The sequence below is a fragment of the Phyllostomus discolor genome, chromosome 9, assembly GCF_004126475.2.
Source record: "Phyllostomus discolor isolate MPI-MPIP mPhyDis1 chromosome 9, mPhyDis1.pri.v3, whole genome shotgun sequence".
Lineage (NCBI taxonomy): Eukaryota > Metazoa > Chordata > Mammalia > Chiroptera > Phyllostomidae > Phyllostomus > Phyllostomus discolor.
The window spans coordinates 48,678,738-48,705,532 of record NC_040911.2 but is presented as its reverse complement, the minus strand read 5'-3'; the positions used below and the strand labels follow the sequence as shown (position 1 = coordinate 48,705,532).

Below are 26,795 nucleotides of genomic sequence, written 5' to 3'. Positions count from 1 at the left end.
GGGTTTGTGGATTGGGTGGCAATGCTGGTGGCTTTCTGACTTAGAGGGCTATATGCTACTTATGTAGGAGAATGTCCTTGTTGTTAGAAAATACAGTCTGTCCTGGCTGGTGTAGCTCAGTGGATTGAGCGCGGGCTGGGAACCAAAGTGTCCCAGGTTCGATTCCCAGCCAGGGTACATTTCTGGGTTACAGGCCATAACCCCCAGCAACCACACATTGATGTTTCTCTCTCTCTCTATCTCCCTCCCTTCCCTCTCTAATAAATAAATAAGTAAGTAAAATCTTTAAAAAAAAAAAAAAGAAAAGAAAATACAGACTGGGGTATTTAGTAGTGATAGGACATCATCTGTAAAGCCTGCCTTCTAAATGTTCAAAAGAGAAGAATGATTATGGGGGTGTGTGCCCATATATGTATGCATGTGTGAGTGTGTGTGTGTACAGGGAAAGGAAGAGAGCCAGGGTTACTAAACAGTGGAGCAAATTCATTAATGTTAAGAACTGGGGAACTGAGGTGAGAGGATAAGGAAGTCTTTTTACTCTTCTGGCAAACTTTCTCTACATTTGAAATTTTTCAAAAGGAATTCTTTTAAAATATATTTTTATAAAGAGAAAATGGTAGAAAAGAATTAGAGATAATGACCACAGAAAACTTTTTCAAAAAGGCTTGCTATAAAAGGGAGAGCTGAAGAAATGTTTAATTAGCCCCAGCTTTCAAGCTTTCCTAGCTGACACTATGTTGAGAAAAGAGCTACCCCAAAGAACCATGCCCAAAATGCAGGCTTATGAGCTAATTAAATGATTATTATTGTCTTAAACCACTATGTTTTGGGGTAGGTTGTTTAGTAGTAATAACAACTGGGATAGAGTTGTCTGGATTCTCTTTTGTGAACATTATACTTTTTTAAAAAATTGATTTAAGAAAAAGAGAGAGATGTGAGAGAGAAACATCGACTGGTTGCCTCCCACATGCGCCCCAACCAGGGACTGAACTTGCAACCTAGGTATGTGCCCTGACCGGGAATCAAACACACAACTTTTTAGTGCATGGGACGATGTTCCAACCAACTCACTCACTTGGCCAGGGCAAGAACATTATACTGTTAAAGGCTAAATTATACTTTTATTTTTTAAAAGATTTTATATTTAGAGAGAGGGGAAGGAAGGGAGAAAGACAGGGAAAAAAACATTGATGTGTGAGAGAAACATAGATTGGTTATCTCTTGCATGCCCCAATGGGGAACCTGGCCCTCAACTCAGGCACATGCCCCAGCTGGGAACTGAACCAACGATCTTTCGGTTTGCAGGCCAGCACTCAATCCACTGAGCCACACCAGTGAGGACTAAATTATACTTTTAAAGGCTACTGAGTATAAGGTGAAGTTTTTCTTCTTTTCCAGATTAAAAGTTTGAAAAATTAGATGAAATTTATGAATTCCTATATTATATAAATTTAAGGAGAAGGAAAAACCATGTCATGATGTCATGTGTTTTCCACATATTTTTATTTTAAGGAACATGACAAGAGCTGAGAATAACAAGGTTGTCCTTGATCTTTTTTACAATATGCCTGAACTTTTATGATTTAGATTGTGTGACAAAGTCATGGGTTAAATAATCAAATATGACTCCTTTGTTCACAAGAGGAAACAGGCCCAGATAAGTGAAATGATTTACCCCCTGTAATATAATCTACGATTAGAGCTAAGATTATGATTCAGTCTGGTTTCATGCCCACTTCTCTAATAATAATTCTAATAATACTTAGAATATGTTTATACAAATGTACATAATATATTCTTCTGCCAGATTCTATAGTGAGTGAAAATTAGTAAACAGAGATGAAAAAATAACTGAGTTCAATAGTTGGAAAAGCTAAAAGAGACTCTAGAGCTCATTACAGGAGATTTCATTATATTTTTTAAAAATCTCTTTCAGTTTTGTGCCTTTAATAAACTTAGGTCAAAAACATTTATAACTTAAATCTCAATACACTGCATTAAAACCAGTAAGCATGACTGAATGCTTGCTAGATCATATTTTTCTATGGAACCATTACAAAATTTTCATCTATCTTCCCTGTTTAATTAGCATTATGTTCAAAGAAATAATCACAAAAGGCTCTTCCTAGGCAATGCTAATTTGACACTGCAATTCCTGCCTAAAGCATTCTTCTAATTCTGTATTCTTTCAAGCTTGGTAAACTATGAAATTTGATCTTACAGTGATGTGTGGGGGTTATCCTGTTGGGGGCAGGAGTAACTTTTTGAAATTTCTGTAAATTCTTCAGTTGTCCATATTCATTATGTACAACAGATCAATTTCTGTGGAGAGTTACTAACCACCCATAGTTTAAGTCAGTTGATAAAACTTTTCTGGGAAGCATCTCACTGTTGTCCTGAAGTTTGTCATTGTTGAAGAGCTTTTCTTTAGTTGACTAGATAGTTTATTTTTGGTGCGCTCCTTTCTTTTCATGATTAGTGTGTTACTGTAACAGGGTGCTGAGCTAGAGGTCCCCAAAACCTCCACTAACTAGGCTTGAGGGAAGGGGAAGTAGAGCAGGGCCACTGAGAATTACTTTGTGCATCTAGAGAACTTGGCCAGTGTTTTAGTAATGTTAATGTTAATTTTAGTGATGTTAATAACTGTGCCTGCTGCCCTGTGCCTTCGTCCTCTGGAGCCAGGGAGATGAGCGTGACTCTGACCTGTGATGCAGCCTGGAGACAGCACCCTGCAGTACCCCACAGTCCCCCCACTACAGGAAGGAGAGGCTTGGAGGAGGTTCTCCTACCTCACAGGCCACACCTGCCTCACCTGCCAGGACTAAAAATGGCAGCCAAGAAAGGCAGAAGAGACTAGAATACTGGCAGGCAGGAGAAATTTTCTCCTTTTGTGGGAGAAATTGGGAGATGGGCTTACAGAGAAAGATACGCCCCCGGGTTTAAACCCAAGCACAGGGCAGCCATGCTACCTTGGCCCTGTGGTTTGAAAGGATGCAGCAGGACCCCCACCGGCCCACCAAGAGGAGGGGCCATGTGGTTTCGAATAAGAACAAGAGCCTAGCCTAGCATGGATGACTGGGAGAAGCCAGAACATTAAAATGGATATCTGCCTAGCTAAGTTACAGGCTTCTATTTCTTCTCCTGAGAGACGGTACCTCTGACTGGCTGGTTTGGCAAGGGGAGACAGGTCTGTGTATGTTTGTGGGTGTTTCTTTTGTTCTTAAGGGAGTGGGAGTTAATGGCAGAATTCCGCCATTGTTCTAAATCTGTCTAACTTTTGAGTAAATAGTTCCTTTCCTTTTCATAAGACTCTGGCATTGGGAGACACAAGCTTTTCTGGTGGTAGGCGATACAACCCAGAGTGGTTCTATTTCACTTTGTGGCACTACATCAAAATTTAAATACTAATTATACAAAAAATTTTAAAGAAACTGACTCTGCACATGAAGCCAGAAAGGCCAAATATGAGGAAACAAATGGTAATATTTAAAAAGGCAACTATTTCAAATCCTTTCAGTGCATAGCTTTCCGATACTATTTTCTTTCACCAAGCCAGAATCTAGTACTATCATGCTTTTGATTTACAAATACTAAACACAAACAATTTTTCTGATCTATGCTTAATTCTTTTGTATATCTGACCTGTTGTCATCATACATTTGAAAACCAAGAATATGTCAAAGTATTAAATAGAATTTACTCAATGAAACTGCATTGTAGTGTAAAAATTAAGAGTATGGGGTGAAAGTTACTATTTTCTTAAACGAATGTGCCTGTTAAGCAACAAACAGTCCAGAAGAGCTTATAATGAAAAGCAAAATTCCTTTCCATTCCTCCCACCCCCAATTCTACTCCCCACACCCAGCCACTTTAAAAGTCTGTTCTTAAGTTTCTCTGGTGGTTACCTTTACAAGAATTTAAATAAAAATAATTGATTAACAAGTAGCAGTAAAAACACTTTTACACATTATATATTAATTCTCTTAAATGAAAAAAAATGAAGATTAAGTTCATTTATACTAACCCCCCATATTTCTAATAATCATATTACTCTAATATTATTTGTTTCCTTTACAATCTTAAATAAACTAATTTTTATTCCACTCCTCTTAATTCTCACAGCACATAAAGATAGAAGCATCTTTCCCACTTCTTTCCTTTATCATCAACGTTTCCTAACTTTTACATTGACAAACTTGATAACTAACTACATTCTGTTGCCTTTACACAATGAAATCTTCTTGACTTACTATATGTTGATTTTAAAAGTTGGAACCAGTAAACAGCAGTTATCTTAACATGATCCTGTGAATATTGTTCTCTAAAGAACAGCTGCATGATAGGATTTCCTTGTCCAATGTCATTACCAGAGGAAAATATTTCTAATTTCAATATAACATGAACTTTTCCTTGAACTCCACAAAATATTGAAAACCATACTACATTTCATACAGCATTACTTATGAGGTCTTCTTGCCAAAAAATATTAAACCTTAATTAAGCCTTTATAATTAGCTTCAAATTGCTAGAAATACAGAGGGATAGAGGGACAAGTTAAATGATACCCCAAGGAAGCAGTCAAATCCTTAATGTGAGATACCCTGAAGGAAAACTGATACTGTTTCTTCAACATACCAAATTGCATGAGGAAAAAAAATGGGGGTCATTCTGGATTAAAGGAAGAATAAAAGACACAAAAACCAGATACAATACAAGGACCTAATTTGGATCAAGTTAAATAAAGTAACTATAAAAACACATTTTGGAGACATCTAGAAAAACTTGATCATAAACTGAATGTTAGATTATGCCAAAAAATTACTGTTAATTTTGTTAGGTGTCACTAATGGCACAGTGATTAAAAATGTAAATGTCTGCCCTGGCTGGGTGGCTCAGTTGATTAGAGTGTCCACCCTATATACCAAAAGCTTGCTGTTTCAATGCCTGATTGGGGCATGTACAGGAGGCAACTGATGGATGTTTCTTTCTCACATGGGTGTTTCTCTCTCTCCCCTTTCCTCTCTCTCTAAAATCAACTTTAAAAAAATCCTTGAGTGATGACTTTAAAAGAAGTAAATGTTCTATTTTCTTTAGAGGTTGATATTGAAGAATGTAGGGATAAAAGTATATTTACTATCTGTAATTTGTTTTTAAGTACTTCTGTGCAAAGAAAGAAAAAGGAAAAAAAAAGGGATAAATGAAACAACTGTGGCATATCCTCAATAATTGTGGAATCCAGTGATGGGTATATATGAATTCATTATGCTATTCTCTCCACTTCTTTGTATATATGAAATTTTCCTAATAGCAAATCAAGTGCCATATTTAATTCCATATTCATGGACTAATATTACTTGGAAATTTTTTCTTGTGGACCACAGATAAGCTTATAGCAAATCTTTTGTTTTTAAGATTTTATTTACTTCTAGAGAGGGAAGGAAGGGAGAAAGAGAGAGAGAGAAACATCAATGTGCGGTTGCTGGGGGCCGTGGCCTACAACCCAAGCATGTGCCCTGATTGGGAATCGAACCTGCGATGCTTTGGTTTGCAGCCTGTGCTCAATCCACTGAGCTACGCCAGCCAGGGCGCTTATAGCAAATTTTGAAAACTTACTCTCCTTGTCAGTTATAGGATTGATATCCTATGGAACACATTTTCTTCTCAGATCTCACTGTTTCAGTCAGACTAGTTGTCTCCAAGGCCTCTGTATTATTTATAGTTTTAACTTTGTGTATATTATGTTTTGTTATCTTGGAAAAACCTTTCTGAATGGGGCAAGAATGCTCCTCCTAGGGTTAGCCAATTTTTGGAGCTAGGAAAGGTCACAGCTGGTAGCAAAGTGATTAATCCAGATCCATACCTCCTCTATCAGCCCATACACCCCAGGAGGTCATATTCCTCTTCCTTAATCATCCCAGGACCAGGCACAAGGCAACTAGAGACACCTCTATAGGCCCAAAGCCCGTGGGAATTATTCAAACTAGATAGTTCTAAACTGTTGGCTATGCCTGCCTTACCTTTCCTGTGGAAATCCCATTGAAGGCTTCAGCCTAGACTTTCCTCTTGCTCCTATCTCCTGCTACTTGACCAGAACCTGGTGCTTTTCTTGTGACCCTGTATGGCATGCCCCCACCCCCTGCCCTGAGACCTCTGAGTTTAATGAACTTTGTATTCTGAGCCTCTTCTATGTCTCCTCTATGGCCACAGCTGACTGACCTTATATACAGCAACAGAGAACAGCCTCCTGTGTAGTTATTACAGTATAATTGTCTTCCACTCAACTCCTGGTTAAAGCTATCCCTTCAATGAATGTTTTTCTCTTTCTTGGTCTTCTGTCTGCTCTATCTTGTTTGAATGATTATCGATTACACCTTTAAAATATGGTTGTGAGAAATCACTTTGAGTTCCTGCTGTCTAAACATGTTTTTATTTTACATTCACAATCTTGATCAATAACTTGTCAGGTCAAAGTAATTTTCCAACTGACCACTTAATACACAGGCCCAGCAACACTGATAAGAAAGAAGTCTGATGGCACTGATTCCTTTTTCTTTCCTTACTTCACCTCACATGTCTAAGCAGTCACCATGTTTTGCAGTTTTTAATCACCTTATTATTTCTCTACTGTTATTGCCTTAGTTTAAGACCTGTTTTTATTTTATTTTATTTTCCAATTACAGTTTACATTCAATATTATTCTGTACCAGTTTCAGATATACAGCATGACGGTTAGACTATAAAGTAATTTACAGAGCGACCCCCCAATATTTCAAGTAGCAACCTGGCTCCAAACATAGTTATTATGATATTATTGACTATATTAACTATGCTGTAATTTACAACTCTGTGACTCTTCTGTAACTACCAGTTTGTACATCTTGATCCTGTCTCCCTTTTTACCCAATTCCCCAACCCCTCTCCTCATCTGTCAACCATCAGTATCTGTTTCTATTTTGGTTTTTTTCAGATTTCACATAGAAATGAAATCATACAGTATTTGTCTTTCTCTGCCTGACTTATTTCACTTAGCATAATACCCTCTAGGTCCATTCCTGCTGTCATAAAAGCTAAGATTTTATTCTTTTATGCAGCTGAGTCATTGTGTAAAATGTATCATAGCTTTTTTATACACTCGTCTATTGATGGGTATCTGGGTTGCTTCCATTTCTTGGCCATTGTAAATAACCCTGAATGAACATGGGGGTGCATATATTTTTTTTGAATCAGTGTTTTGTGTTTCTTTGGATATATTTCCAGAAGTGGAATTGCTGGCTCATAAGGCAATTCCATTTTTAATTTTTTTAGTAACTCCCACATTGTTTTCCACAATGGCTGCTCCAACTGGCATTTCCAACAGTGCACTAGGGTTTGGTCCTCTTTACTCCACATCTTTGCCAACACATGTGGTTTGTGACTTATTGATGACAGCCATTCTGACAGGTGTGATGTGGTATGTCATTGTGGTTTTAATTTGCATTTCTCTAATGACTAGTGACACTGAGGAACTTTTCATTCTGTTACTGCCATCTGTATGTCTTCTTTGGAGAAATGTCTATTCAGGTTTTCTGCCCACTTTTTAATTGGGTTGTTTGGGGGTTTTTTTGGTGTTGTCTGAGTTCTTTATAAATTTTGGATATTAATCCCTCATGACAATTTGATTCTTATTCTTGGTATATGATCTCTGTGGTTCTTTCTAAAATCTTTTAGAATATTTTTTAACAAGGCAGCTGTAAAATTTTATGAGGATGTGTCTAGATGTAGGTCTTTTTTCATTAATCTTGCTCAGCATTTTGTAGACTCGTGGTTTTCTTCTCAGCTTTGGAAATTTTATTTCTACTTTTTTCTTTGATAATTTCTTTTCTCCTATTTTTATTCCTCTCTGCAATACTGATTTTTTCTAATATAGTTTCCATCTACTTGTTGACTCTATATTCTATTACATTCCAAAGTTATTTTCAGCCCCTTTTGATCATTTTTTCCCACTAAATTTTAAATTTACAAATGCATTCTGCTGTTTTTCATAATATAGATATGTTTTCTCAAATTTCTCTAAAATATAAGTTTCCTTAAAGATTTATCTCCTAGAGATTTCCTCCACAATATTTTACTTTGTTTTTTTCTTTCCAGGTACTGTGTTTTCCTTACATGACTGGACACACCTCCCTCCTCTGCAATACCTGACTAAGGAGCCCTTGACTCCTTAGTACCAACAACACACAAATGGCTCTAGTCCTTTCCAGTTAATTCCTTCAATTTCTCTAGAGAGAATCTCTCCATTCCCCACCCCCACCCCAGATTATGCAGAACTTTTTCTGAAGAATGAGGGAGAGGGTAGGGTAGCAAGTCATGCAGCTGTTCTATAGACAGGTCTTCAAATCATCCTGCTATTTTCAGATCTATTTGTCACTCCCATACCCCATAGAAGCCAAAGATGAGCATGGAGACACTTTGGGGGTTTAGTTGGGAAGGTCACTCCTAATCCTACCATAACCCCCCCTTTTTAGCAAATTATTTTAATGTTTCTTCCAATCTGTTTACTAAATAGCAAACTTCTCCAGCTTTCTTTTTAGATAGTTCTCCAATTATAATTCCTCCCTTTCTCTTTGTTGTTAGAGTTTACTTCCAGTTGTATTCCTTTATTTCATTTTATTGAAGTCTTAAGAGCAAGGGAGAAAATGTGTGAACTTAAACTACTATGTTGAACCAGACCAGAAGTCAGTTACTTTAAGAAGTTGGAAAATGTAATGAATTTCTCCCTCTCTCTCCCTCCCTCCCACTCCCTCCCTATCTTTCACCCCCAGATTCTTGTATCCAACTTCCTACAGGCATCTCCACTTGACAACCTTATACACCCCTGAAAGTCAACTATTCCAATCATCTTCCCCAACATACGTGGGCCTTATAACTGCATTCTCTATATTGGTCCCAAAATGTCACCAAGGCTGGTCAAGTGTAACCTAAATATTTTTCAAACGAAGGCACATTTCTTCATCTCAGCTACCAACTTAGACAAACCTCCATAAAATATTGACTGGACTTGGAAACGACATACTGTATTTTGGTGGATTTTAAACTGTATCTTTCATAAACTCCAGCTACTTTAAAATGCATGTTACTGAATTCTGCCATCTCTTATCCTTCCTTTTAGCAATTATTTTTGTCTATTCAGTCATTCCTCCCTCACTTACTAATAACTTCAGTACCTGGATCACCATTTCATTTCTACCACTACACCCACTGTCATTCTTAACAACTTCAATATTCACAGTGAAGATCCACCTTGGCCTTTTGTTTCTAGACCTCCTTAGTGATGACAATTTTAAAATCTACCCCACTTCAGTCACCCAACTCATACATCAATCATTAATTCCCCTCTTTTCTCATATCCTACATACAGTTTAGACCAAACTCTGACAATTTACCTCCAAAGTATTTCCGAATATGAGTTGCACCATTTTCACTGCGATCAATAATCCTAATCTAACATAACATCACCTTTTAAACTGAACCACTGCAACTGCCTAACTGATCCCTGCCTTGTCTCTTCATATCCTAAAGCCCACCTTCCAAGAAGAAGTCAGAATGACCATTTAAATATGTAACTCAGATATCACCACTCTTCAGTGGGTTTCCATTACACCTAGGATGCAATCCAAACTCCTTCCTATGGCTGCCAAGAACTGGGCCTCGCCAGCCTCTCTCACTCATCTCTTCATTCCCCTTGTTCATAGCAATCTGGCCACGCTGATCTTCTTTCCATGCTTCAAACTTGGACCGTTAGCCATTGTATTTAAAACACTTATATTCTGGTATTAAGTGGTTTGCATCAATATATTGTTGTTGTTTGTTAAAGCTACTAAATCCTAGAAATTGTTGAGATATACTCTTGTTAACTCTTCGAAAAGTTAGAACTTCCCAGTGCTGACACAAGAAACAAAAATTCTTTGATATGTGTGATACACATGTTTTTTCTAAATAAAGCAAAAAAGACCAAATATTATTAAAGGATGCCTTCGATCTAAGTAAAAATGAAATTATTCTAAAGGTATCTTGGAGTTTATTATACTTTTCATACCATAAAAACTGTGAAAAATATGAACTCCTTCACTGGAAGGTATGAGAAACTTTTGGGGGGGCATAAGAAAGGTAGACATTTTGTTATATATTCCATCCTGTATTATGTGACTTTATTGCATGTAAGTAATAATTTTAGTTTTTAAATTATATTTTAAAGAAAAAGACATATGTGTTAATAGTAGTAGATACTGGAGGTACTTCTTTTCTAGATTTTTCTAAAATTCAACACAATACTCTCACTTAAACAGCCTACTTAGATATGCAAAATCATTACATCATTAGTTTTCTTTAAAATATTGAATATATTAATACCATAGATATTAAAAAAAAAGAATCCATTTGAACAGCAGTTTCTAAAGTGTAGTCTATAAACTCCTTGGAGTCTCCAAGATCCTTACAAGGGTCTCAAACAAGGGTTTGAACAGTTAAAATAATTTTCAGAAGACTTTTTTTGTTTGTTTCACTGTTCTAACATTTGCAAAGATGGTATAAAAGCAATGATGGGTAAAATACTTGGTGCCTTAGCTCAATTCAAGGCAGTGTCACCAAACTGTTACTAGTATTCATTGTCTTCACCACCAAATAACAGTTTTTAAGAAGGGAGGGGGCAGTTTCAATTTAATAAAATGCTAAGGTAGCATTAACAATCATTAGTTGCAATAAATGGGGACTGTGGAACACATGACTTTTTAGTATCTGTGTGATGAACTGGGAAGTATGCAGAAAAAACCTGCTGCATACTTAAGCACAATGCTTGTACCAAGGAAATCACTTACTGAGTTGTAAGCTGAACTAACCAGTTTTCCCTTAGAACAGTTTTTATACAAAATAGCTACCGAACTATTATTATGAAGAGTTGTTTCTCTGACAGACATTTTATTGAAAATGAATGAAGTGAGCATGTTACCTCAAGGATACACCTCACAGTATTTGTTGTTGATAATAAAATGCAAGTTTTCAAGCAAAAATTAGAATTTTGGAAAAGTTATATCAGCCACCATGACTTGACAGTTTCCTAATACTTAAGTACTTTTCTGATGAGATTAGTGTAAAGTTAATTCATGTGACTTTTGGGATATTATATAATGAATGTGTCAATATCTGGAAAATTTGCGTAATTCAGAGAAATCATAATTTCCAATGACCAAAGCATGATGTTATAAAATTATGCATGGGTGGAAGTTATTCCAAAGTTCAGGGCAGACCAATTGATTTCAATTTAACAGAGTTCTGAAGAGTTTCATAATCTGCTTCTATATTCTACTTTGCAACTAACATTTAAGAAATTACCACTTGTCCAGTGTGGGTGTAATATCAAAGAAGAATATTCACAATTATCTGAAAGGCTATTAAAAATACTCTCGTCTTTTCCAATTACACAGCTGTGTGAAGTTGGAATTTCTCTGTATACTTCAGTCATTGCAACAGATTACTAAAGACTGAATTTTTCAGAGTATAAAAGGGTCTTGAGATTAAAAGAAAAGTTTGAAAACAGCTGCATTAGAAGGGAATGTAGGACTTCGGCCAAGATGGAGGCATAGGTGGACACACCGTACCTCCACGCACAACCAAGAGTGGAACAACAACAATTTAGAGGCAGAATAACATCCAGAACTGACAGAAAATTTATCTGAATGGAAGTCAGACAGCCAAGAAGTTGAAATAGACCCGTTCATCCAGACCGGTAGAGGGGGCGGAGATGAACAGACAGGAGCGGGTCATGGTGCAGAGAGCAGAGAGTTGGGTGCAAAGGCATCCGGGGGCACATAAGGCATCCGGGGGTGCATAAGGCATCCGGGGGCACATAAGGCATTTGGGGCATGCAAGATCGCAGCAGATGGACCCTGAGTACACAAGTGGCAGCGGCAGACCCAGTGAGACGGCGATTGTGGAGCAGGGCAGAGCGCACAACCCAGGACCCCAGAGAAGGGACTGAGGTCCCACGGAGAAAGGAGAAACCACCATTGTTCCCTCTTGACCCTGGCCCCACATACAACGTCACAATCTAGTGACTGGGGTGCCCAGCCCTGGTGAACATGTAAGGCTCCGCTCCTCAACATAACAGGAGCAACCAGACCAAAAAAAAAAAAAAAGAGAGAGAGAGAGAGAGAGAGAGAGAGAGAGAGATGGCTCAAACAGAAGAATAAATCAGTGCCCCAGAACTCATCTTTTTCAACAACCGAGACAGCTAACCTATGAGATGCACAGTTCAAAACACTGGTGATCAGGAAACTCACAGAATTGGTTGATTTTGGTTGCAAATTAGATGAAAAAATGCAGGTTACCATAAAAGAAATGAAGGAAAATGCACAGGGAACCAACAGTGATGGGAAAGAAACTGGGACTCATGTCAATGGCGTGGACCAGAAGGAAGAAAGAAAAAACCAAATAGGAAGGAATGAAGAAATAAGAATTCAAAAAAAGCGAGGAGAAGCTTAGGAACCTCCAAAACATCTTTAAACGTTCCAACATCTGAATTATAGGGATACCAGAAGGGGAAGAGGAAGTGCAACAGATTGAAAATGTATTTGAACAAGTAATAAAGGAGAACTTCCCCATTCTGGCAAAGGAAATAGACTTCCAGGAAGTCCAGGAAGCTCAGAGAGTCCCAAAGAAGTTGGACCCAAGAAGAAACACACCAAGGCACATCATAATTACATTAGCCAAGGTAAAAATGAAGGAGAGAATCCTAGAAGCAGCAAGAGACAAGGGGATAGTCACCTACAAAGGAGTTCCCATAAGACTGTCAGCTGATTTCTCAAAAGAGACCTTACAGGCAAGAAGGGGCTAGAAAGAAGTATTCCAAGTCATGAAAGGCAATGACCTACATCCCAGATTGCTCTATCCAGCAAAGCTTTCATTTAGAATGGAAGGGCAGATAAAGTGCTTCTCAGATAAGATCAAGTTAAAGGAGTTCATCACCACCAAGCCCTTATTTTATGAAATGTTAAAGGGACTTATCTAAGAAGAAAAAAAAAACATGTATAGTAAAAGGACAGCAAACTCACAATTATTAACAACCACACCTAAAGCAAAACCAAAAGAAACTAAGCAAACAACTAGAACAGGAACAGAACCACAGAAAGGAAGATCACATGGAGGGTTAGCAACAGGGGAGCGGGAGGAGGAGAGAGGGGGAAAAGGTATAGAGAATAAGTAGCATAGAATGTAGGTTGAAAATAGACAGGGGGAGGGCAAGAATAGTATGAGAAATGTAGAAGCTAAAGAACTTACAAGTATGACACATGGACATGAACTAAAGGGGGCAAATGTGGGTGGGAGAGGGTGTACAGGGTAGAGGGGAGTGAAGGGGGGAAATGGGACAACTGTAATAGCATAATCAATAAAATATATTTTTTTAAAAAAAGAAGAGAATGTAAGCCTTTGTAGCTAGATCCCTAAGGCAGAATGTACTCTACAATTATCCTGAAAAGGCAATGGGATGCAGAGCATGTAATCAAACATACTTCATATTGAGAGTGGTACTAAACAGAAGTTTTCAACTCTCTCAGCATAAATACAGGGAGTAAATCAGAACTTCCAGTGTGTACATATCATTTTTAAAAGAACCAAATTAATACTATAATTGTCTTTTTCTGGAAAAAAACAGTAACTTTTATTGGTTTTAAACTACAAATTAATCAAAAAAAAGAAAGAAGGAAGGAGGGAACAATTTGTGTGATGCTATGTGGGAGACAGAGAGATGTAAAAAGGATGACACTAAGACAAATAATACCTGAAAGTGAGAAATTAGAACAGGCCATTTTCTAGAGCAGCTTTCCTTAACCTGTTAAAACCCATGCCCTCTTTCCATAAACACAAAAAATCTTACTACCATCTGTCTCTCATGAGTTGTCACAGTTATACAATGCTTCTCAATGCAGACCCAATGTTAAAGCCAAGTGCTATAGGGCAGAGGCAATTTTATGAAGGGCCTGAACAATGTATTCTATGTATGCAGTTCTCAGATGGTCTGGTTAAATCCAAAGAGAAAATTTAGAGTTCACAGAATATAGCTTTGTCGCCAATCCCAATTATCTTTATATAGATCATGTATCATCAGTAGTTGTGAATATCTATTTATTAAATCCAATATCATTTACTAACTTAAGAGTGATAGTTATAATGACTAAAAATAAAAGTTATTATGTTGCATGACTTTAAAATGACACCATCTTCACCTTCTTCACAAGAAGCTGAGTAACATGACATATATCATACAAGAAGCCATATAACATAATGGGTCATAGAGCATGGATTGGAAAGCCAGAATATCTATCTGGCTTGAATCCTAGCTTTCCTCCAGACTTGCTGTCTCACCTTAGGGAGGTCATTTAAACTTTGTAGTTTCAGATTCCTCTTCTGCAAAACAGATGAAGAATTATACTACCCTTCTACATGCTAGGTTTGTTAAAAGGACTACATGAATTAATATATGAAAAGTGCTTGACACATAAAAGATGTTATGTAAGCATTAGTATTATTTTCACAAAATATTACTTGACTGACTAATCTAATTTGGAAAGTATTACAGTGACATTTTAAAGAATTACAAATTGTTTCACTAGACAAAATTCTGTAGTGAGTCACATGGTATATATGGAATACATGACATAAGAAGTTAGGATCTTTTTTTCTTCAAGATATCTTTAAAGAAGGATCAAGATACTAATGCTAACAATCAATTCATTCAACAGTAGAGTCTCATCTGAGTTCCTACTTTTATAGTACCATTACTACTGTTCTCTGTTTTAATGCACTGATAAACATTTTAAACTTAATTTCTTTGTTTTGACAATGATAAATTTTTATTGAAAAATGTAAGGGACATAAAGATATTAAAAAGAAAGTGGTACCTTGCTTATGTGTAGAAAGATTCAATATTAAAATTGTATCAGCTTCCCACAAATTTACCTGTACATTTAGTGCACTCCCAATAAAAATCCTAAGAAACTTTCCTTCAAATAAATCTCTTTATTTTTACCATAAGATACTTGGGTAGTAATTTTTCATATAGGGGCATATTGTCCATGCTATTTTCCCCTCTAATCTATTTTTAATAGACTTTTTAATAATAGTTTTATAGAAAAATTAAAAATTAAAAAGATAGTAGAGTCCTTCTATACTCCCTCATCTACATTACCCTATTATTAACATCTTACATAGTATGGTATAGTTATTACAATTAATGAATCACCATTATTATTATTATTAACTAAAGTCCACACTTTGAATTTCTATAGTATTCACCTAATGTCCTTTTTCCATTCCAGGATCCCATATAGGATGCCACCGTGCATTTAGTCATCATGTCTCTTTAGGCTCCTCTTGGCTGGGGCAATTTCTCAAGCTTTCCTAGTTTTTGATGACCCTGACAGTTCTAAATAGTACTGGTCAGGTATTTTGTAGGCTACCCCACTTTCAGAATCTGTCCATTTTTCTCATTACAAAATGTGGGTTATAGGTTATTGGGGGAAACCACAGAAGTGAAGTGCTGTTTTCATCATATCACATCAAGGGTACATTCTATCAAAAAGATTTATGACTGTTGATATTGATCTGAAATACCTGGTTGAAATAGTACATGTCAGATTTCTTCACTGCAAAGTTATACTCTCCCCCCACCCTCCTTTCCATACTGTCCCCTTAGAAGGAAGTTAGTATGAGCAACCCATACTTAAGGAGTATGGAATTATGCTCCCTCTCCCTGAGGGTAAAGTATCTACAAAAGTTAATTTCTAAGTCTTATTCATGGGAGATTTGTCTCTTCTCTTCCAATAACTAAATTATTTAATCATTTATTTATATCAGTATAGACTCACGAATATTTATTCCAGGGGTATCAAACTCATTTTCACTAGGGGCCACATCAGCCTTGCTGTTGCCCTCAAAGGGCTGAATGTAATTTCAACACCTTGACTGTGAAGGAGTAGTTACATTTATACAGTCCTAAAATTACATCCAGCCCTTTTTAGGCAACTGTGAGGCTGATGTGGCGCCTGGTGAAAATGAGTTTGACACCCTGATTTATTCTGTACTCTGGGTTATAATCTAATATTACTTTAGTTTGTTTCTTAATTTTCCCAGCTTTGGCCACTGGGAGCTCTTTCAGTCAGTTCCTGTGTAAATCACACACACACACACACACACACACACACACACATATCAATATGGGTAATTTTTGTTTCTTACCAATACACCAGTTTTAAAAGTAAGCTCAGACAAGAAAAGACATATATACGAATGGAACAGAACAGAGAACCCAGAAATGAACCCAAGTCTCTCTGGTCAATTAATATTTGACAAAAGGGGCAAATGTATAAAATGGAGTAAAAATAGCCTCTTCAACAAATGGTGTTGGGAGATCTGGACAGCTACATGCAAACAAATGAAACTTGATCACCAACTTATACCATACACAAAAATAAATTCAAGGTAGATAAAAGACTTAAATATAAGTCATGAAACCATAAAAGTCCTAGAGGAGAACATAGGCAGGAAAATCTCAGACATTTCATGCAGCGATATTTTCACTGATATGTGTAAGGGACATAAAGGAAAGAATAAACCATTGGGACCTCATCATATTAAAAAAGCTTCTGGGTGGCTAAAGAAAACAGCATTAAAATTAAAAGAGAACCAACTATATAGGAAAACATACTTGCCAATGATACCTCAGATACCTTTATCATTATGTTAGCTGATTTCTCAAAAGAAACCTTACAGGCAAAGGAGCTGGAAAGAAGTATTCAAAGTCATGAAAGGCAAGGACCTACATCCAAGATTACTTTATTCAGCAAAGCTATCATTTAGAATGGAAGGGCAGAGAAAGTGCTTCTCAGATAGGATCAAGTTAAAGGAGTTCATCATCACCAAGTCTACTATATAAATGTTAAAGGGACTTATCTAAGAAAAAGAAGATAACGAATACGAACAATAAAATGACAACAAACTCACAACTATCAACAACTGAACCGAAAACAAAAACAAATTAAACAAACAACTAGAACAGGAACAGAATCACAGAAATGGAGAGCACATGGAGGGTTATCAGTGGGGAAGAGGGAGGAGGGAGAATGGGGAGAAAAGGTCCAGGGAATAAGAAGCATAAATGGTAGGTACAAAATAGACAGGAGGAGATTAAGAATAGTACAGGAAATGGAGAAGCCAAAAAACTTATATGTATGACCCATAGACAAGAACTAAGGGAGGGGGGAATCTGGAGGGGGCATGCAGGGTACAGCGGGATAAAGGAAGAAAAAAAAGGGACAACTATAATAGCACAATCAATAGAACATACTGAAAAAATGAAGTCAGTGTTCTTTTTGTTTACTATATTAATAATTTTTTTGATTATTAGTTTCCCAAAACTAAGCCTGGTTGGGAAGTCCTTTACAAATAACACATGCAAACCCACAGGGAAGAAGAAAATCTTCTTATCAACTCTAGTATGTGTGTGTGTATTTGAAATTAATATAATACACTCCAGCAGAAGAAAGGGTCCTAACCCTAAGATATTAAAACAGCATGGTATTGCCCTGGCCAGATGGCTCAGTTGGTTGGAGCTTTGTCCCAGACACCAAAAGGTTGCAGGTTCAATTTCTAGCCAGGGCACATACCTAGGTTGTGGATTCATCCTGGGTTGGAGTGCATACAGGAGGCAATGGATTGTTCTCCCCCGCCATGCTCCCAACCCCTCTTTCTTCCTTTCTCTCTAAAGTCAATAAATGTATCCTAGGGTGAGGGTTTAAAAATGCTCCTATGGCTTAAATAATAAATAAATAAATAAATAAATAATAAAACAGTGTGATATTGATGCATAAATAGGCACAGCAACAACCAGAATAACCAAAAATAAAGCAAAGTGCCTATGATAAAGGTGGTATATCAAATGTGTGGGGGGAAAACAGGCTTTTGAATAATCATTTTTGGACTTTATAAATAATATTTAAATAAATAGTAGTAGTTGTTTGAAAAAGAAAAAATTGGATAGAGTTTGCACATAAACCAGAATAAATTTCAAATGTATTAGAGAGCTATAAGTAAAACAAACAAACAAACAAACAAACAAATTCATACAAGTACCATCTGAGAGTGAGGGAGTATACTATGATTCAAAAATCTGTAAGTAGTCAAAGAAAACACCAATGTGTCTTTCCTTCACCATATTAGGGAAGTTTTTGGTTATTATTTCTTCAATTAGGTTCTTGTTCCCTTGCTCATTCTCAATTTTCCTTTTGGTATTCCCATGATGTGGATGTTGTTATGCTGCATGTTGTCCAAGATATTTCTTCAACTCCCCTCATTTTTTAAATTTTCTCTCTCTCTCTCTTTTTTTTTTCTGCTTGGCTTGGGTGTTTATTTTCTACCTTGTTTTCCAAATCACTGATTTGATCCTCTGCTTCATCTAACCTACTGTTTATCCCTTCCAACCAATAAAGTTGACTACATAAAATAAAAAACTTTCCAGGATCAAAAATAACAAAGCAAGGCTAAAATACAAATGAGAAAAGTGTGTAACTAATAATACAGATATTGGGGTTATACCCCATATATATATATATTTTAAAATTCTAAATAATAAAACAATAATCCAGTAGAAAATGGTCACAAGACATGAACACACAATTCACCAAAAAGCAAATATAAAAAAAATAGTAGTCCTTAAACCTACAAATGGAGTCACAGTGTCACTGGTAACAAGAGAAATAAAAATTAAAATGATCATTTCTTACGTGTTAGATTAACAAAAACCCAAAAGTTTGGTAATGACAACAAAGTTTGACAACATAATTTCCTGATAATGTTGTTGGGATGAGGCACTCTGCTACATTGCATTGGTGAGAAGGCAAATGACATCATCCTTTTGAAGGAGGATTTGACAAAAAAAAATATCTATTCATATTATATGGAATTGACTTTCTACACAAGGTTTTCTATTATAGTGTTATTTGTAATAGTAAAAGATTGGAAATAACCCAAATGTCCCCCTATGGACATATGGGTACATAAAGCGTTATAGCCAAAAACAGGGTTCTCTATGTAAGTACCAAAGAAAAAGATATTAATATGGAAGAAATTCTAGGACATTCAATTAAGGGGAAAAAAAGACAAAGAAAAAAAAGCATGCCATTTAAGGCTGCTATCTCCTTGTTGATTTTCTGCCTGGAAATCTATCCATTGAAGTCAATGGAGTGGTAAAGTCTCCTACTATGATTGTATTTCTGTTGATCTCTCCTTTTATGTCCATCAAGATTTGCTTCACATATTTAGGTGCTCTTGTGTTGGGTATAAAAATGTTTATTAAGGTTATATCCTCTTGTTGGATTGTTCCCTTTATCATTATGCAGTGTCCTTCTTTGTCTCTTATTATAGCCTTGCTTTTCAAGTGTATTTTATCAGTATAAGTACAGCTACCTCACTTTTTTCTTTCCATTTGCATGAAATATCTTTTCCCATCTTTTACTTTTAGTCTCTGTGTATTTTTCCATCTAAGATGTGTCTCTTGGAGGTAGCATACATCTGAGTCTTGTTTTCTTATCCATTCAGCTATCCTATGTCTTTTGGCTGGAGCATTTAAGCCATTTACATTTAAGGTGATTATTGATAGATATGTAATTAGTGCTATCTTATTTTCAGACTATCTTCCTCTGTTTTCCCCTCCTGCACCCCACCCTGCCATCCTCCAAACAAGCCCTTTAACACATTTGTTACAACACTGGTTTGGTGTTAACAAACTCCTCTAGCCTTTTCTTGTCTGGGAAGCCCCTTATTTCTCCTTCAATTTTACATGATTGCCTTGCTGGGTAATGTAGCCTTCATTGTAGGTCCTTGATTTTCATCACTTTGAATATTTCACGCCACTCCCTGCTGGCCTGAAATGTTTCTGTTGAATAAATGGATGACAATCTAATTGGTGCTTCCTTGTATGTAACTACCTGCTATTCTCTTGTGGCTTTTAGGATTCTCTTCTTGTCTTTAAGCCTTGTCATTTTAATTATGATGTGTCTTGGTGTGGGCCTCTTTGGGTCCAACTTGTTTGGGACTCCCTGAGCTTCCTGGACTTGTGTGTCTTTTTCCTTCACTATATTAGGGAAGTTTTTGGTCATTATTTCTTCAAATAGGTTCTTGTTCCCTTGCTCATTCTCTTTTCCTTCCGGTATTCCCATGATGTGGATGTTGTTGTGCTGCATGTTGTCCAAGATGTCTTTTCAACTCCCCTCACTTTTTAAATTCTTTTTTTTTCTGCTCAGCTTGGGTATTTATTTTCTACCTTGTCTTCCAAACCACTAATTTGATCCTCTGCCTCATCTAATCTACTGTTTATCCCTTCCAATGTACTATTTATTTCATATATTGCATTCTTTCTTTCTAACTGGTCTTTTTTTATGGTTTCTGTGTCTTTTTTCATACTGTTTAGTATCTTTATAATCATTACTCTAAACTCTCCATTTGAAAAATTACTTGCTCTATTTTATCTAATTCTTGTTCTGGAGAATTCTCTTGTTCTTTCATTTGGGGTCTCTTTCTCTGTCTTCCCATTTTGTCTGCCTCTTTGTGTCTATGTAGGAGGTAGATCTGCAAGACTCTCTCGTGAAGGTCTAAGTCAAACCCTGCTTGTGACTGGCCCTGGACAACCTGTTTGGAGGTATCAGTGATCCAGAGCTTGTGGTTCCCTCTGCTGGGCTTGTCTGTGAACAGAATAAAGCAGGCTACACAACAAAGCTGGCTTTTACCAGCACCAGGCTTGGGAGAAGGTAGCAAAATTCTCAGAGCTCCCAGAGATCCTCCTCTGCCTGCAGGCTTTCTGTTAAGCTTAAAGAGTGCAGGCCTTCCACCTGTATTGCTCAGCAGCTGGGCTTAAGTATCATAGGGTGCGGCAGAGTAATTCCTATGGGTGGGGCTACTGCTTCCCCTCAGGCTGAGGCCACTTGGAGGGGATTGCTCTGCCTGAGAATGACAGTCTCTGCAGTATGAGTAATGACTCAGTACAAAATGCTGGCAGCTGTTCTTTCAGTTGTCTCCCCACAGCCACCAGTCCCAGGCTCTCCTCTCAGGTCTCTAGTCCACTCTGCCCTCTCTCTGCCAGAGCCCAGGGTAAGTGGCTGCAAATGAAATTTTGTGTGTTATCTCTTTAAGAAGCTCTCTCTGTGGCAGACAGAGACCCTGCAGCTTTTCACAGCCGTGTGTCATTTGGGTTCCTCATCTGGTTCTGGTGCTGTAGGCTGGGGAGCCCGGCTTGAGGTTTAGAGCCCACACTTCTCAAGAGGAACCCCCAGCCATTGAAATATCCCTCTGGAACTTCAGCTGCTGCCCATGGGAGCCCACTCAGTCCTCTTGCACCTCCTGTGTACTATCTAGCAGTCACATTGTGGTGATGTGGCTTCTTCCATCTGTGCATGGTTATAAGGCTTCTCTCCAGCTAGTGTTCAGTTAGTTATTTTGGATGATTTTTCTATAATTTAGTTGTAATTCCAGTTTGATCCTGGGAGGAGGTTAGTGTAGCTTCCACTTACTCTTCCACCATCGCTGACAATAGCAGTAGTCATCTGTGAAGGCTAAAGCCACCAGGTAAAAGACAGAGGGGGCCCTGACCAGTGTGACTCAGTTGTTCGGGCATTGTCCCACAAAACAAAAAGCCGCCAGTTTGAATCCCCATCAGGGCACATGCCTGGGTTGAGGGTTTGAGGTGCATACAATAGATAACTGATCAGTTTCTTTCTCACATCGATGTTTCTCTCCCTCTTTTTCTCCCTCCCTTCCCCTTTCTCTAAAAATAAATAAAATCTTTTTTTTAAAAAGACTGGGAGGGAACTTATCACCAAGGGATCATATTTTCACCATCTGAACCCACTGATCAAACCTAGCATCACCAAAAGCAGGGCCACTAGATATTATTATTGTGTACACTGTACCACTGTACCCCAGCTCCCCAAAACTGAACCTGAATCTAATCAGCCTTTAGCTCTAACTTCCAGTGTATATGAAAGAGAAAATAAAGTAATGAGTTAAATAAGCACAGGAAGCAATCAGCCAAATCCAGGATGTGGTATATTATCCATTATAACTCACTCATTTCTTCAACATTTCAGTGCAATTTTAAAAGGCAGTGAGGGGAAGAGGAATTATTTTAGAATAAAATAAACTTAAAAAACGTAACAACCAAATTCAGTAAGTAGACTTTGTGGGAATTTTAATTTGACTAAAATAACTATAAATAACATTTAGTCAATTAGGGCAATCTGAATATGGACTGGGTATTAAATATTAAAGAAGTATTGTAATTATTTTAGGTGTGGTAATGACACTGCACTATATAAGAAAATTTACTCTTTGTTGTTGTTGTTGAGTTGTATAACTTAGGAACTTTGGAGGTTTAGTGAAATTATTTATAACACTCCAACAAAAAATAGTCACCAGACAGACTGATGAATGCATGAAACAAGTATGGCTATTGAAGATGGGGAGCAGATATAGGGCAGTTCACTGAACTCTCCATTTTGTATATATTTGGAAAAGTAAAAACAAAACAAACTAAAAAAAAAACAAACCTTGTGTGAACATCAGTGCCAACAGTAGCTAGCACTTGTAGTATGACTGACCGAGCAGTTGAAAATAGTGAACACTGTGATTTCACAATTCTAAGAAATATGTTGATAAGAACACACATGCAGGGCTTGAAAGCTGTCACTAATAATGTACACTATGCAAACTACTGAAGCAGAAAACTGGTCGCTGTGACTTACAATGGAGTTGATAATAACAAGGAAAAAGGACAGCTTACTAAGAACCCTCTGGCACAAATGCCAGAGGGAAGAAGGAAGAGGGGAGCCTGTAGCTAAGATGAAGAAGATGGAAATGGAGGTGGAGCAGGTGTTTGAGATGAAGGTCACAGAAAAAGTTCAGAAACTGAAGGACTCTAAAGCTGAGCTCCAACAGCATCATAAGCAAATGAAAAAGAATTTGGGGGCACAAAACAAAGAATTAAAGGAAAAACATCATCAGTTTGAACATAAGAAAGCCAACTGGGAAGCCCAACAATGTAGTTTTGAACAGCAGAATGCTTCAAGAACCATGGAAAGGAAGAAGAAAGGGAAGATTTTTAAATCCTCTACTGACCATCAGTTACATATTAGTTGCCAATGTGCCAGTTTGGAAATCAGTGTTTGTCGGATCCATTACATCAATTTGTACCAGTTTTATCCTTAGTGATGACTTTAACAGCATGACAAAAAATATTATTTTTTGTTCTTGATGGAGATTAAGATGCCTTGAATTGTCTAGGGTGTTGTGTACTTAGAAACTAACAGCTCTAAGTACCTTTCCTACCCTTCCTTCCTTCCTTCTTTCTTTCCTTCCTTCCTTCCTTCCTTCCTTCCTTCCTTCCTTCCTTCCTTCCTTCCTTCCTTCCTTCCTTCCTTCCTTCCTTCCTTCCTTCCTTCCTTCCTGTTAAATAGATGTCTTCAATTTAATGCAAGAAAACATTTTACTATTGTACAATCATGTAGTGGTGGCTTGACTGCTTACAGGATATTCCAAAATAAAAGGACTCTGAAAGGTTTTTTACTGAGGATAAATTGCCATAATATGATACAAACTATGTTTCTCTATGATAATTATAATACGAATGTTCCACCCAGTGCAGCTTTTTGACACTTCCATTGTATAAAAATACATGTGGAAAAAAGAATGTGTGTGCTACCATGCACCTAAAGCTTTTTTGTAACAGCCTTTATTTTGGTTGTTTGTACGTTGTTTTGGATTCTTTAAATAAATACTATTCTCATTTATTGCCCTCTTTAACTTAGCCATTTTCCATATATTGGCCCTGCTAAAATAGAATATAGCATCTATAGGGAACTTTCTTTTAATTCTCTTTTTACACTGTATGGTAAGTAGCAAGGGGAAAATACACTTATACATAATTTCTAGGCAAAACTGTGGAGCTAACAACCAACCTCTTTCTACCTATGTGCAGTCTCTTTATTTTGCTGGAAATGGGAATTATGGCCTCTTGAAAAGAAAAAAAGTCACCATTCTGCTGTTAGCTGTATTCATATATTGCATATCTATATTTTTTGTTTGTATAGTAAAAAATTCATATAACAAACAATGTTGTGATGTAAAAAAAAATAAAAAACAAAAAATGTGTGGTTAGAGATCTCAGTTCCCAAAACCACAGGACAGCAGGGATGAAAATGAACTACAGTGGTTACTCTTACCTTAAGAAAAAGTCAGGAAAAAGAAACTAATTTTCTTATATAAGGCAGCTGGAAGAGAAAGCTTGCTAGACAAAATATGAGCTAAAAGTCCAAAGAATGAGACAGGAATGGAATGCTGAACTCTAATTTTGGTCCTCTCAGAGGTCTGGGTACCACCCATGAAAAGTATTGGGAGTATTTCAACTTGAAAGAGAGGAGTGGCCACACGTTTACAAAGGACATCAAAAAAGCTTAATGTGGAAGAGAACTACTTACAATATGGCTGAAAGAGTACTGCTGTACAAAAACCCTGAAATATCAATATTTTGTCCTAGAAAGTAAAAAGATTAATTTAATTTAAAGTGAAAGATAAAGTGACATTATAAACTCTCTGGAAGTTTAAAATATATTAAATCCTCAAAGGTAAATAATTTTTAACATGGGAACTAGCCCAGAAAAACACAAGTTGCTTCTAAAACTGTAGAGATATGAACATGAATAATTATTCCTTCTCAGTAGAAGAATCACAGACTTCCCTTCTTAGAAGAAGAGGCTGAATGGCACTGTTATCCTTGTGTGGTGGTTAAAACACACATACATTCACACACATTATTTTAGGCAATGCTAAAAGTGCATTTGTGTTTGTGGCATCCATGTTAAATTAAATGCTTGTATATGTACATTAGGGGTTAATATGCTTACTTTCTTTTTTACTTTCATTGTACATAAAATTAACTTACATTTAATGATGTAAAATAATTCAAACCTTCTTTTAATTGACCTGACATAATTTTTAAAAAGTTATAGCCATCAAAACCACAACATAAACTGTTTACCTTGGGAGAATAATACATTTCTAGTATTATAAAACACTTCTATGTGCTGGAGTACCTTCTATGTACTAGACACTATACTAGCTACTAGAAATACCAAGATGAATCTAAGATAATAGAGAAAAAACATTTCTGTCCCAGTTCTCTCAAAATTTCACTACAAAACAATGAGGAAAAACAAACTGAAACACCAACTCCGCCTTGGAAGACCTAAGAGCTAAATGTAACTGACTCAGCAGTCTCCTCCCAGGCAGATGTAACCACAGAACTCTGGGAAGACTCAGGGGGTGGAGACACCATATATTGCAGAGGCAAGCTTATTTTAAGGATGGTTATGCCTCCACATCTCTGTTTCTCTTCTCCCACAACTATAGGAGATGAGACGGTTATTCTTTAGAGAAATTAAACCAAAGAGGCCCTGGGCTAGAAACAGCAAAAATTGTAGAATGAAGATGAGGATGAAAAGGAGAGTAAATGACATCATGCTGAAATCAACCCCTTGGAATCCCAGAACATTAGCAGCCAGCCAAACTACCCCAGCCCCACCCCAGGCAAGAAACTCAAAGATTCTTCTCTGAAAAAGTTGTACAACCCCAAAAGGTAAGATCTACAGGTAGTGAGATAGAGGACTCTTCAGTGAAAAAGCCAGGTTGTCCTCCAATCCTCTGAGAATGAGGCAAACTAGATTCCATGCCCTGTCTATAAGCAAAGGACTTCTAGACAGCATTAGAGTGACTATTACGTATGAATGGATGGCCCAGATCACTAGACATTTGAGGAAATGGAAGCAGTGCAAAGAGTAGAAGGAAAAACTGTTAACAACCAAACTCTGTGATTATCAGTCCCAGAAAGAAAGGAAAGACATCTATAACACAACAACAGTATTGGGGGACAGGGAGGGAGGTGCAGTAGGGAGGACACATGAAGACTTGACTTGGGGTGGTGAACATATAATAGTGTACAGGTGATGTGTTGTGGAATTGTGCACCTGAAACCTATATAATTTTGTTCACCATTGTCACCTTAATACATTTAACAAAAAGAAGGAAAAAAAGAACAGTATGTCCCCAGCAAAGGGACAATCACAGAAGGGCTCTTGGAAATTAAAACTGAAAAGGCAAAATTTTAAACATTAATACAGAGCCTGAAAGATAAAGAAATCTCAGTACATATATTCCAATACAAAAAAAACAGATAATATGATTATTCATTTAATAAATCAGTGTTTACACTATTGTATCCCAAACAAGTATGTGATACTAATTTATTCAATGGATTGTCAAATTATTGCTTTAATTAGAAGTAGTGATAAAATTGCACTGGAAAGGTAAGAGATAAGAGAGTTAAACCATCATCTACCATAATAAGAAGTTAACTAATAGTTTCTAACATCAAAGAAACATGAGAGTAACATAAGGATATTATTTAGAATTATGTGAGTAATACAGTACCGAAGAGATGAAAGTGGTTGTCTCTGGCACAGATTAAAGGATTGGAAAGAAGAGACATAACACAGGATTGTTTTAGCACTATGGGCATATATCTAAAGTATGGGCATATATTCCACTTTGATAAAAACAGATTAATTTTAAAAGATCAATATGATACCACCCCTGTTTTTAAGTTTATACTCTATTAGAAGAGACATGCAAAGCAATAATTGTTGTAGCACGTACTACATGAT

General features: G+C 36.9%; 1 protein-coding gene across 3 annotated transcripts in view; it reads right to left on the bottom strand.

The window, feature by feature from the left end:
• Positions 1–26,795, bottom strand: part of TWSG1 (twisted gastrulation BMP signaling modulator 1) — a 64,429-nt gene that overhangs the window by 6,308 nt on the left and 31,326 nt on the right. The gene's annotated exons all lie outside the window — the stretch shown is intronic.